We start from the raw sequence: 13,384 nt of genomic DNA on the forward strand, positions 1-13,384 counted from the left end.
GTAAAACACACTCCTTCTCAGTGATAGAAGAGACAGGGAAAAGCTCTGTGAGAGCCAACAATAAATAATGGACATGAACTTTATTTGTGGTAGCACTTTACAATAATAGATACAAAGTGTTTTACAGACAATAAAACATGAATAAATAAAGTGGAAACAGTGAAATTGAACAGGAAGTCAAGACTGAGAATAAAATCTGACATTTAGAAAAGAAAAAAGATTAAAAAAAATTAAAAAAAAAGGATATACTCTTCTCACCTTTGGTCTCTGGCAGTGACCTTGCTGTTACCATGCTCAGCAATAAACCTCCAGATTTTCTTTAATTCATCGCCATCGCACCGTCTCTGCTGCAGAGTGACACAGAAACATCCAGACGGCCGAGCAAAGCACAGTGTAAGCTGCCATAAAGGTTTAAACACAGAGCTAATGGCTTTCAGGGTGGAAACACCCCCACAGCCTCCACCTCCACCTCTCATGAATGTAACCCAGATCTGAGCTCTGACTCCCTGCAGGCTGCAGCACACACACACAGCAGTTCTTTGCTCCTTTAAAGTCAGCTGAGGTTTCGAGGTGCAGCCCATAAGACCTATGTTTCTGTCAACAATTGTAGCTTATTATTATAATATACTATGTTGTCGTTCCTGACCTGTTTATACAGCAGCTTTCGCTTATGGCTGTCCACAGGAGTAGATATAATTATTATTTATGAGCTACAGCTAAAATGATTTCAGTTCTGACCAACAGAGAAAAATAAATACTTAGAAATGAAGACTTCTAAGACCTTTACATCGTTATAGCTGCAGTATAAAACCCACTATTTCCACTAGGAGGAGAATAGGACTGTTTTCTGAAGACCCTTGCTGATCAGTTTTTAATAGATAATCAATCAAAGAGATCAAATCCACTTTAACAGCTGGACAGTATGGGCCCAGATTTTAGTCTGTTTCCCAAACTCCTGGTTCAGAAGTTGCAGGTGGTCGAAGTCGACGTGCAGTAAGCTAAAAGGTCACAAAACCTCCAGAGGAAGTGTGTGCATGTTGTGTGTGCGTGTCGTGTGTGCGTGCGTGCATGTGTGCGTGCGTGCGTGCGTGCGTATCTGCAGGACGCTGCAGTTGAATGTCCTGACCTTTTCTGAGTGTCGGTGTTCAGCCTGCAGGCTTCGACCTCAGCGTGACGCTCAGGTCAAACCACCACAGAGTTTCTGTGTGGACCAGAGGTTTGACTGACAGCTCACTGGAACACCCACAAAACTGTGAGGCTTCACTTAAGCACTAATATCATTCTGCATTAACGTTCTCTGAGCCTATAAAGACTCGAAATACACGCGTTAACAGTCATAACAAATGACGAAATTTCTCCATCTCTCCCTCTTCCCTCATTTCCTCTTATTTCTCTACTGTCACCATCGAATGAAGGCCCAAAAAAACAGCAGATGCATATTGTAGTTACCACATCTTCCTAAATAAAGTAGGCACAAACTAACACACTAAAAGCGCAATAGCCAGAAGTTTCAGTTTGTCCTTGGGTCAAATTATGGCATTAACGTTAATGAATTACAGCTAGAAATTAGCTGTTGGTTGAGGCTAAAATGTCATAAATTATTGTAAATGTTACGAATTCATAATAAAGTGAAAAATCAATTAATTTAATTTACAAATGTTTGAAAATGAATAAAAAATACTGACAACTAACTGTATATTAAGACGTAAAGTCAAGTAATATTACCCCGAGAAACCTGACCACCAGAAACACTGAGAGTGATGTTAAGAAAAGTATAAAAAGTACAACATATTGTTTGTTTACACTGACTGTAAATGTGTCACCATGGAAACATGCAGCTGCAGACTGAGGGGACTCTGTTTACTTTCTGTTGAGATATTGTTTGACAGGAAAACGTTTCTCTGTGTTTTCTCTCCCCGTGACGCTTCACTGAGCACCTTCACCCGCACGGTTTGACCTTTAACCCCCACTCTCAAACCCACATACACACACACACTCACTCATCAGAGGGTTGTGCGTGGTTGTGGGTGACGTGGCTGGTGTTACCGCGTCCTCCGTGTCAATATGCCAAAACAGGTTGGATCAGCACGTTTGTTTAGTCAACCCCAGCAGATGAGGCGGGTGGAGAGGTCAGTAGATATTGATGCCAGAAGCTGAAAGACACAACTGTTCCCCTCTGTCTGTCCACAACAAGTTTATCTGCTGACTCACTTTACTTCTTCTTCTCTGTTTGTACACTTTTGGGTTTAATCAGCTAAACGGAAAAGTACATTATTATGCAGTAAAAATGTCTGAAATATTATTATAAATGAGATTATTAAATGCCTCAGCAGCATTTTATCTTTGGAGCTGGATTCAAAATACTTTATATACAGTTTAGTTCAGTCGTTCTCAACCGAGGGTCCACAAGATTAATCTGAGGGGTCGTGAGATGATTAATGGGCGATGATTTAAATTCTGATAAGTTCTAATCTTTAATCTTTAAGGACAGATCTCAAGTAAAAAATTAACAGTATACAGTACGGGAAAATCTGTTGTTGACGTCAGCTTTCTGACGCTTGAGTCCACTTCATGATTCCGCAGAGATAATAAGACAAGGACACCTGCCAGCCAATCAGAAAGCAGCGTTTGACATAGTCATGATATAAATCAAAATCCCAGAGTGTGTGTTTAACCAAACAACTGAAGCTGTAGCTAAATCCCTCATGGGAGCAACAGGTGAACACGGTGATGAAACATAGTCCTTTAAAGCTGTTTGTGTTTATTCTACAGAACCATTTGAGGCTCTGATTGGTTGTTGTGGCGACTCTGACATGAGGATGTTGAATAATTCAGAGTATTTTCAGTGTCCTGCTGTCGGTGTTTCAGTTTTCCAGGAAACTGCTGAAGCTCACAGATCTGCCTGACCTAAAAGCTCTGACATCTCAAGGGGCGATCACACACTGAGCTGCCAAAAATACTCTGGGTGTGTGTATGTGTGTGTGTGTGTGTGTGTCTGTCTCTGTGTCTGTGTCTGTGTCTGTGTCTGTGTCTGTGTGTGTGTGTGTGTGTGTGTGTGTGTGTGTGTGTGTGTGTGTGTGTGTGTGTGTGTGTGTGTGGGTTCGTCAGACTCCAGACTCGAGAGCAGAAACACAACCTTGACCTAGATACTGAAAAAACAACCAGAAGAGGGTTCAAGGAGAGAAGGAGGTAAAAAGAAGGAGACAGGAAGAGGAGCAGAACAAAAATACTAATAATGAAGGACCAACCGGAAGAATGAGACGAGAGGAAGAGAAAGGAAGAGAATAAAAAGGAAAAAAATGAGGAGGGAATGAAAGAGGGGAAAACACTGAAAGAAAGAAGACAAAATGAATTATTAAAAAAAAACAAGGAGGAAGGAAAGAAGGATAATAGGAGGATAAAAGATGAGCAGAAATGCAATTTGAGAAGAAGATAAAATTATCAGATGAAAAGACGATAAAAAAGAAAGATAGAGGAGAAACATGGAGGTCAAAGAAACAAAATGAGGCAGGAGAGGAAGAGAAAAGAGGAGCAGAGAAGTGATGGAAAATCCATAAAAGATGAAAAGAGAAAGAAAGAAGAAAGGAGAGAGAGGACAATGAAGCACTGGAAGAGAAAAGGGTGATTGTGGAAAAGAGAAAAGACTGGAAGCAAAAGGGAGGAAAAGGGATGAGGAAGAAAAGAGCATTACAGTAGGCGTGGTCGCACTGTTGTGTTTGCAGCAACAGCAGGAACTTTGTTCACTGCAGCAGTAGTCGTGGTATTTATAGTAGTAGTTGTACTATGTGATAGGAGAACTGCAGTACTTGTGACAGTACTGCTGACAAAGATTTAGTAGTAGTATTAGTTACAGTTGCTGTAGTAAGACTAATGTATTTGCAGAAGTAGTCATGACAGTTAGACTCACAGTAGATGAGCAGAGTTGGTAGTGGTTGTGTTTCACGGTAGTTGTTGTGCATCATTGTGGTGTTTATAGTACTTAGGTCTAAAAGTAGAGAAAAGGATAAAGGTGAAGGAAAGAGGAAGAAAAGATGAAAGATGAAGAAAAGAAAGAAGGAAGAGACACAGGGGATGGAGGAGGAGAAGTGAGGAGAGTGGTGTTGGTTTGGAGGTCACGGCCTCCCCCCTGTGGGTCTGATGGATCCACACTGACAACCACAGACCACTGGAGACTCTGTGTGTGTGTGTGTGTGTGTGTGTGTGTGTGTGTGTGTGTGTGTGTATGTGTGAGAGAGAGAAAGAGAGAGAGAGTTAGAGTACTCAAACAACACACACATACACACACTTCTTTTCCCTGGAGGTGTTTTCTTTATCGACTGTGGCTTTGTCTGGAAACTGTACTTCACTCTCTCTCTCACACACACACACACACACACACACACACACACACACACACACAAACACACAGAGGTCAGAGGTCGCATAGGAAATATTTCACCCCTACAGATGGCAGGTTTCACATCCATCAGAGTGTGAAAGGTCACAGAACAGTAGTAGTACCAGTGGTAGTAATGTCATCATCATGTAGCAGCAGTTGTTGTTGTAGTCACAGCCTTTACACTTGTAGTATTAGTAGTAGAAGCAGCAGCAGTAGTAGTAGTAGTGGAAGTAGTAGTAGCCTCCTCCTGAGTCATTTTTTCTCCCCCACTCGTACTAATGTAAATATTTGTATGTGAATCAGAACCTCACTTACCTTTTCCTCTGTTTTGCACCCAGAGGGATCAGCACACTCACACACACACACACACACACACACACACACACACACACACACACACACACACACACACACAGCCACAGCTTTGTTGCACTATTGCACCTGTCCTAAACTTTTCCTTATAGGATTAATTTTATACAAAAATCGGTATAATTGTGAGTTCGTTGGAGGTTTGTGTTTCTGAAGTCGAGCTCAACATTGATTAAAAAGAAGAAGAAGATAAAATGACAGCAGTGGTGCTGATGGTGATGATGGAGATGATGACACTCGGGATGACAGCACCGACACTCACAGTGATGACGATGATGATGATAGCGACAGCAGTGATGATGTTTATTCATAGAAATGGGTTCACACTCAGTGAGGAGTCTGTATCAGAGTGTTTAATGTCATTACGTGATGGACGTGTGTGATCTGTGGTAGACTGGAAGTTGAGACTTCAGTTTAGACTGTGAGTTATAATTTGGTTAAATTAGCAATAATTAAGACTTGTTCAGATTTGATTTATACATTTTATATGTTTCCTTTCCACCTGAAATATTGAATTTGATGCTTTCTTGCATATAAAAGTATTTATAGCATTTCTTTTTTTTATTTTCTTCTTCTTCCACTCAATTTATCAACAATGAAAAACAAAAGCAGGAAGCAGCCTAACTTTATATTCATTTTAAATTTTTTCAAATATGTTGTTGCTGTTGTGACTCTTTACAACTATTTTTAACCAGATTTAAAATTAGTTTTCTAATTTCTTTCTTCCTGCTACCTGCTCAGTTTGTGTCTCAGCATATATACAGATTTTAGTATTATTTTAACAGTTTCAAAAATCAGAAAATTAAAATAGAAAAGTTCTATTTTATGTCAGAGCGATGAGGAAATCTGTATGATGCTGTATTAAGGATCTATCAGGGTTTCATATTAAATTGCCAGAGGTTACTTGTAGTTTTTTCAGCAGCGTGTTGTATCTGGTCCCTCCTGTCAGAATACTGACTTGTTTTTAAAAACACAAACCTTCGCCAGTATCAGCGTTCTGCTGTCTGTCATGGAGCGGAAACGTCTTAAACGTTTTTAAAACACAGAAACTTTGTGCAAAGACATCAGGTTGAAGATGAGAGCTGGAGGAAATTCCTGCCAACACACTGTGAAAGGCTCCTATTGTGTCGTGATAATCCACTTAACCCGGACGCTTTCGTTCGCAGGCCCGCCCCTGTTTACTTTACAGCACACACTGCAGGAACAGGCTCAGATCATTGTCAGTGCTGCAGCCAATCCCATCAGATCTCCACAGACCGCAGCTCAGTCCTGTGAGAAACGAGCACAATTAAAACTCAGCTAATCGTACTGTGTATTAACTTGTCTGCTTGGACAGTGCACTAAAATAAATACATTCGAATAAATTTAAGACAATAATAAAAACTCAAAATCAAACTCTTTGTAACAATGATAAAAATGTGTTTGAACATCAATCTATGATAATGATAATTATAATATTCAACTTGAAAAAATATTCAATTTAGAGTAAATTAAAGGTCAGCAGATGTATTTTATGTCTAAATCATTCAACATATTTGGTTTTTGATAAATTTATAGATGTTTTACGTTTAAAAATGTTTTTTGATAAAAATGAGTAAATTTAGAGAAAGACTATGTATTTATAAAGTCATTTGTACAAATATCAGGGATTTATTAATATCAACATATTGGACACATGTCAATATGTTTTATAAAGTTCAACATGTCTGCTCGTTAAGAGCAGCTTTAATTAGATATCACAGGTCGGTGTTAACACCGACCTCGACGTCCAGTCACTGTCAGATCAGAGGACCTGATTGAGGACTTGACAGCGGGCGGCAGGGACAATCTGTTCCATCCGTCCCGCCCTTTGTCCCTCTGACCTCTGTGACCTCTCTCTGAGTCTCTTCCTGTCACAGAGTCCAAGGTGCCACATTGGATCTGAGGAGGAGCGAGAACGAGCCGCCGCGCTGTCGCATTCATAAACACCTCCGTCCGTCACACACACACACACACACACACATTCACACGTAGTGTACCAGTTTACACACCTACAGGTCCACTGTTACAACACACACACACAAACACTCACAGTTTGCTGACTGTACCGAGCTGTAAAGCAGCTTCATGTCAGTTCAGATTTCATCAAAGATGGTTCTGTAAATAAATTAGAATTGACATCACTGGACAGAGGTGAATGACACAGAGTTGGATGATTGACATCTGATGATCTTGTCATCAGGTTTAAACAGGAATTGTGTGTATTATAACGTATTAGCAGGGCCAGAGTCCAGATTCCCCCACTTGAACCCCATCCACCTAAGACATTTTAACTCAGCACCAGCTAAACTAAACAATCACAGAATTTTACTATTTATTTATTTATTTGAATGCTCACAGATATTTTTTTACCCTTTAGTCTACATGTTGTTAAAAACTTTTCCTACACTTTCCAGAGATGTAATTCTGTTGGAGAATATTAACTATTAACTTTTGATTCATTTACTGCAGTTATTTTTGCCACAATAAGATCAGGAGTGGGTGGAAGTTACTACTTTCACTACTACGACTGTTTCTGTTATTACTGTCACTGCTGCTGTTAGTTACTCTCCTGCTCTCTATCCTCTTTTCTTCTCAAACAGGCCAATTTCGCCCCCTTCTGGTCGACAGGAGGAACTACAGTTTGCACATGACCGATGACACCTCGACTACCTCACCTGCTCACAACGCACAGAAAAGGTGAGGCAAACTCTGTGATCTGACATGAAACTTGACTGATCAATACTCAAAACTGTCTATAAATGGGGAAAGATGAACTGAATCCAATAAGACGTTTAGATCAGATTTCACATGATACAGATCAGATTCAGTGGATCACAAAACATCTGAGAACATAACTTTCAAACAATCAGTGAATTGGGAAAATAATCAGGAGATTAATCATTAATTACAATAATAATCATTAATTTCAGACCTATTTTAGATTTTTACATTTAAAGTTAAAGGTGCTTCATACAAAAAATACTGAAAGTATCAACAGACTCCAGCCAAGAATATCAATATTATTGCTGTAGCTTGTTCATAAATATGGTCATTTTTGTATCACGAGAAAGGTAATAATCTACACAATTATGGTCAAGATCAATTAATCAGTTAATCAAAGAATGTGTTGGTTTAAACCTTTGAGAAGGTCACATCTCTCCATCTCTCCCAGAAAAGATAAAATAATAATTAAGAAAAATGTCAATAAATCTCCAGAGTAACAAAGAAGAAAGTCTTAATAAACCTGAGTGAGCTCCATGAAGACAGTGAGACTTTAGTGTTCAGCAGCAGCAGCAGAACATGGACATAATCCTCATCCACAGGAATAAACGATGAGCGTCTTCGTTGAGACTGGAGCAGCTTTCATTTGCTTCACTGTCAGTGTTTCTGTCTTACTCTAATCCCCGTGCTCTCTGATAGTCTGACAGGTCAGAACACACCCACTGCCCTCAGCTGGACATCTGAGCAGGGACCACCAGCACAGAGACAGTGTCTGTGTACTGATACTCCTGTACCAAAGCTTGTAGTTTAATGGTTGTAGCACTATAGGTAATAGTAGTGGTAGTTAATGTTGAAGTAGAGGTAGACTTAGTGTATGGTTGGAGTAATAGATGATGGAAGGAGAAAAAGCAGGTGGCAGAGTGAGAGCAGCAGAAAAAGTGAACAACAAAACGTTGCTGTTAAGTTAAGATAATGGAAAGACACTCTCTGCATGTATTTGCATATCCTGTGGGAGAGAAATCAAGAGAGGGTGTGTGTGACCACTGGAGACTCTGTGTGTGTGTGTGTGTGTGTGTGTGTGTGTGTGTGTGTGTGTGTGTGTGTGTGTGTGTGTGTGTGTGTGTGTGTGTGTTGTGTCCTGCAGAAGTCTGTCATCCTGTCTGGCAGTGTGAATCAATGAGTGTGTTTGTGCAGCTGTTGATTTCTGTCCACAGATTACCTGTGGAAATGAGCTCCCTTTCTTGCCTTCTTCTGCAGGTGCGTTGCCTCGGCAACAGATGAGCCAAGCCAACAGTAATAGGTGGAGGGTCTTGTATTGGGTTATATTACACTCTGGCCAGTAGATGTCGCTCTGTTTACATGAAGGATCAAGAAATGAACCTTTTCTCGAACCACTTTGCTGGAGTGGTTCAGTGCTTCACGAAGCTTCATCTCACCATCACTACAAATTATGAATACTTATAATACAAACAGTATGTTTTTATTTACCTATAGAAATATGAAGGCAAGGGGATACTGCATGACACATGGCTGTCAGGCTACAGCAGCATGAGGAAGGGGTGATGACATCATCACAAAAGCACAATCAGAGAATAAGGTTTATTGCCATGTAGGTTTTTACTTACTAGATATTTGGCTTGGTGTTTGGTGCAGTATACAAAAATATTTATATGAACAATAACAAGGTAAAATACAGTCAAAAAGATAAATATACATAGATACATATATAACAAAGTTAATCATAAAGATACTACATAAAATTTCTATAACTATGTACAAAAGTGTTGACAAAACTCCTGCTGAGCAGGATGTGCAAAAGATCACAGTATAGACAATATGTGTTCTGTGCAGGGATAATACTCCAAGGTGTTACTGTAATGTGGTTGTTGATGGTTGATGAGGCCAGATGCAGAAGGAAAGGCAGGTGCTGGTCCATCACTGGGGAGGACTGGACTAGAATTCTGGTCCTGATACAGACAAACATGTGATAGGACAATTAGTTTAGATCATACAAGTTCTTTATATTCAAACTTGTTAGGTCTGTTGTGTGTGTAACAATAGATATAAATATGCTAAAATAATTACAGTATTTGGCAGTGGAATAAATATTCATTATTATGAATCAGCAGTATGAACGTGTACATGTGCAGCTCAAAAATTTTTTGTAATTTAATTTTTGTAATTTTTTGTAATTTTGTTTTTTGTAATTTAATTCAAAAAGTGAAACTTTCATGTATTCTAGATTCATTACATGTAGAGTGAAATATTTCAAGCCTTTTTTGTTTTAATTTCGATGATTACGGCTTACAGCTCATGAAAATTAAAAATCCAGTATCTCAAAATATTAGAATATTTTCAAGATCAATCAAGAAAGGATTTACAGTACAGAAATGTTCAAGTTCTGAAAAGTTTGTTCATTTATTCACTCAATACATGGTCATCAATGCAGCGTGGCATGGAGGCGATCAGCCTGTGGCACTGCTAAGTTATTGTAGCCCAGGTTGCTTTGATAGCGGCCCTCAGCTCATCTGTATTGTTGAGTCAGGTGTTTCTCATTTTCCTCTTGACAATACCCAGGTCAGGCAAATTGACTGGCCAATCAAGCACAGTAATATCATGGTCAGCAATCTAGTTAGTAGTAGTTTTGGCACTGTGGGCAGGTGCTAAGTCCTGCTGGAGAAAAGAAATCGGCATCTCCATAAAGCTTGTCAGCAGACGGAAGCATGACGTACTCTAAAATCTCCTGGTAGACGGCTGCTTTGACTTTGGACTTGATAAAACACAGTGGACCAATACCAGCAGATGACATGGCTCCTCAAATCACCACAGACTGCAGAAACTTCACACTGGACTTCAAGCAACTTGGATTCTGTGCCTCTACACTCCTCCTCCAGACTCTGGGACCTTGATTTCCAAATTAAATGCAAAATTTACTTTCATCTGAGAAGAGGACTTTGGACCACTGAGCAACAGTCCATTTCTTTTTCTCCTTAAGCCAGGTAAGATGCTTCCGACGTTGTCTCTGGTGCAGGAGTGAATCTGTGAATCGGCTTTGCTTGAAAATCTTCTCAAGGCTCCAGTCATGCCTGTTGCATGTGTTCCTTTTCCTACAATACTTTTCCCCTCCAGTCAACTTTCCATGAATATTCTTCGACAGAGCACTCTGCGAACAGCCACCCCTTTCAGCGATGACCTTCTGTGGCTTACCCTCCTTGTTGAGGGTGTCGATGATTGATTTTCATGAGCTGTAAGCCGTATTCATTGAAATTAAAACAAAAAAAGGCTTGAAATATTTCACTGTACATGTAATGAATCTAGAATACATGAAAGTTTCCCTTTTTGAATTAAATTACAGAAAAAACTTTTAAATTTTTTGAGCTGCAACTGTAAACACTGTGGCACCGATATAATCACAGTGGTATAGACAAGTGGTGCAGGTTGACAGCTCAGGGGGAAGAAGCAGATCCTGAACCTGCTGGTTCTGGAACAAACAGTCTCTTTGTCTGACTTGTAAAAGTGATTGGTGAGACAGGTGGAGGGGGTGTCTTTACTGGCTCAGGTCCTGATAAAGACAGAGGTGTGCTGAAATCTCCTCAGAAATGTAAAGGCCTAGTGCACTTTCAATCCTGCCTGATCTCCTAACTAATGTAAAGTGGTTACAACATGGTGAAGTTGTGAGCTCGGCATGAAACTGCATTTCCTTACTCGGCCAGAGCTGTCTCCAGTGGTGGGAAGCCACACCAGGATTTACTCGTATTTTCTTCTTTTCTTTGCCATTGAACATGGTTTCTTGTCTGAGCGGTCCTTTGGGATGGAGATAAAGATCATTTTCTAGGAGCTTCAGCCATTTCTGTGTTTCTGTGATGCTAGTCAGGAGCTTTTCTTTTTTTTTTTGTTGGGAGCTGTAGTGTAACTGGAGGAGGCTGTTCTTCTTTGTGGGCTTGAGGGCAGAGTAGACGCTACACTGACTCACACATCGTCTAGTGTCATAAAGTAGTATTACAACACGGAAAGGGTAGGGGTCTTATAGTACATCCATGGTAGGGGCTAGTAGGTTAGCATGCTCATTTCAGTAGATACCAGAAATGCAATAGATGGAGGTGTTGGTATTGACATCATCACTGTGGCTCCTTCACACATTGTTAGATAGATAGATAGATAGATAGATAGATAGATAGATAGATACTTTATTTATCCCCTAGGGGAAATGCATGTTGATAGTGTTAGTTCATTTTTTCATTTTCAACTAAAATTCTGGCCAGATCTGACCACGTTACACATTGCACCTTTAAGAAAACTTCTCTCCAAAAATGCTGTGTTTTCTGAATTAACAACATGATTGTCTCAGAATTCTGAGATGATTAAAAAAAAACAGATTTTTTTTCTCAAGTGAATGAATTACGCTTCTGTAATTATGACCCTTCAGGCTAAAAATCATTGTTAATAAGATGTTTGCAATACTTTTCTATCATGTGCATCATCATCAAGTAATACCCTGTGGTTGATGCAAATGTTACTAACAGTTAGCAGAGGTGTCAGTACCCCGTTTTAATTGTTAGAAAGCTATTGTTAGTCCAACAACAAACTTATTCAGCTCTTTTCTTTTAAATACAAGGTTTTTCCAGTCGGACCATCTTCTGATACAAAAGCTCAAGTAAAATGTAACATCAGCTCATCCAAAAAATATTGAATATAACTAAGCAGGGGACAGTAACAGACTGGCAGCATGTTCTGATGTGCCTGGGGCGGGTTTGTTTGTCAGAGACTTAAGAATTCCAGTTTAAAAGAGAGAGAGAGGGAGAGAGAGACTAAGAATGAAAACTATTTAGATTTCAAGCAGCTTTGATGTCTTCTGACAGCCAAGCCATATGGCGCTGCATTAACTAATCCTTCTCGTTTCCCAGACATTCCTAAATGGATTATCTACTTGGCTGCTTAATATTATTTCATTTTCATTCTGTCACAGAGTCCTATCCCAATACATCACTCACACTGGAATTCAATTAGCGTGGCAGTAATTAAGCAGGGGCTGGTTCTCTCTGAAATGCACACAAAATTATTTGACAGCCTGCCAGTAGAAAGGAGAAATGTGTATGCATCTGTGTCGTTTTGACAGAGAGAGTGGGTGATAAAAGAGTATAAGAGGAAGATACTGTTCCGTCAAATGTTGTCAGTTTGTCTGACATCATCCTCTCTTGTCACTACACAATGTAATTATCTTAACAGCACATACACACACAGCTGTAAAGTCACTTTGCTTTACAACAATTGGATCTCTGTCATTCCATGTCATTTTAATGTGTAGCATGAATATACCAATAGTCAATAGTGGCATGTGTCAGTAATTATAGTAATAAGACGGTGGGAGGTGGTATGTGTCAGTGGGACAGGAGTGACATACAGTTTTCTTGTGGCATATGCCAGTAGGACAATAATACACATTAGCATAATGAAACTAAAACAACATGACACTGAATCTCATACCATCTCTAAGTGGAAGTCACACACAGCAGTTTAGAATTAGAGTAAGATAGTGATGTTGGTCCAAAACTCTGAGAACACTTTTCCATTCTGGTCTCACATAGTGGATCATGAATGAGACACTACAGAGTGCCATAAGCCTGTAGAAATGCAGAGGCATTCTAATAACCAGTAGTAACCATACCACCTCCGAGTTTCCAATCTCAGCATTGCTATAGAAGTTTTTAGTCTTCAGGCACAAGCTCCTTCCATAGGCACGGAAGACCGAAGACATTAGACAAGTGTGACTTTGACAAGTGTGTAGTGCAAGCTGGGCAGCAGGCAAGGGCAGGGACCTGGGCGTGCCATTCCCTGGCATCATAGACTAGTTCTAGCACCATGGAATGTGACTTCTCTGAAAGGAGCAGGAGGTTG

The sequence above is a fragment of the Seriola dumerili genome, unplaced genomic scaffold, assembly GCF_002260705.1.
Source record: "Seriola dumerili isolate Sdu_G_001 unplaced genomic scaffold, Sdu_1.0 BDQW01000018.1, whole genome shotgun sequence".
NCBI classification, from domain to species: Eukaryota; Metazoa; Chordata; class Actinopteri; order Carangiformes; family Carangidae; genus Seriola; species Seriola dumerili.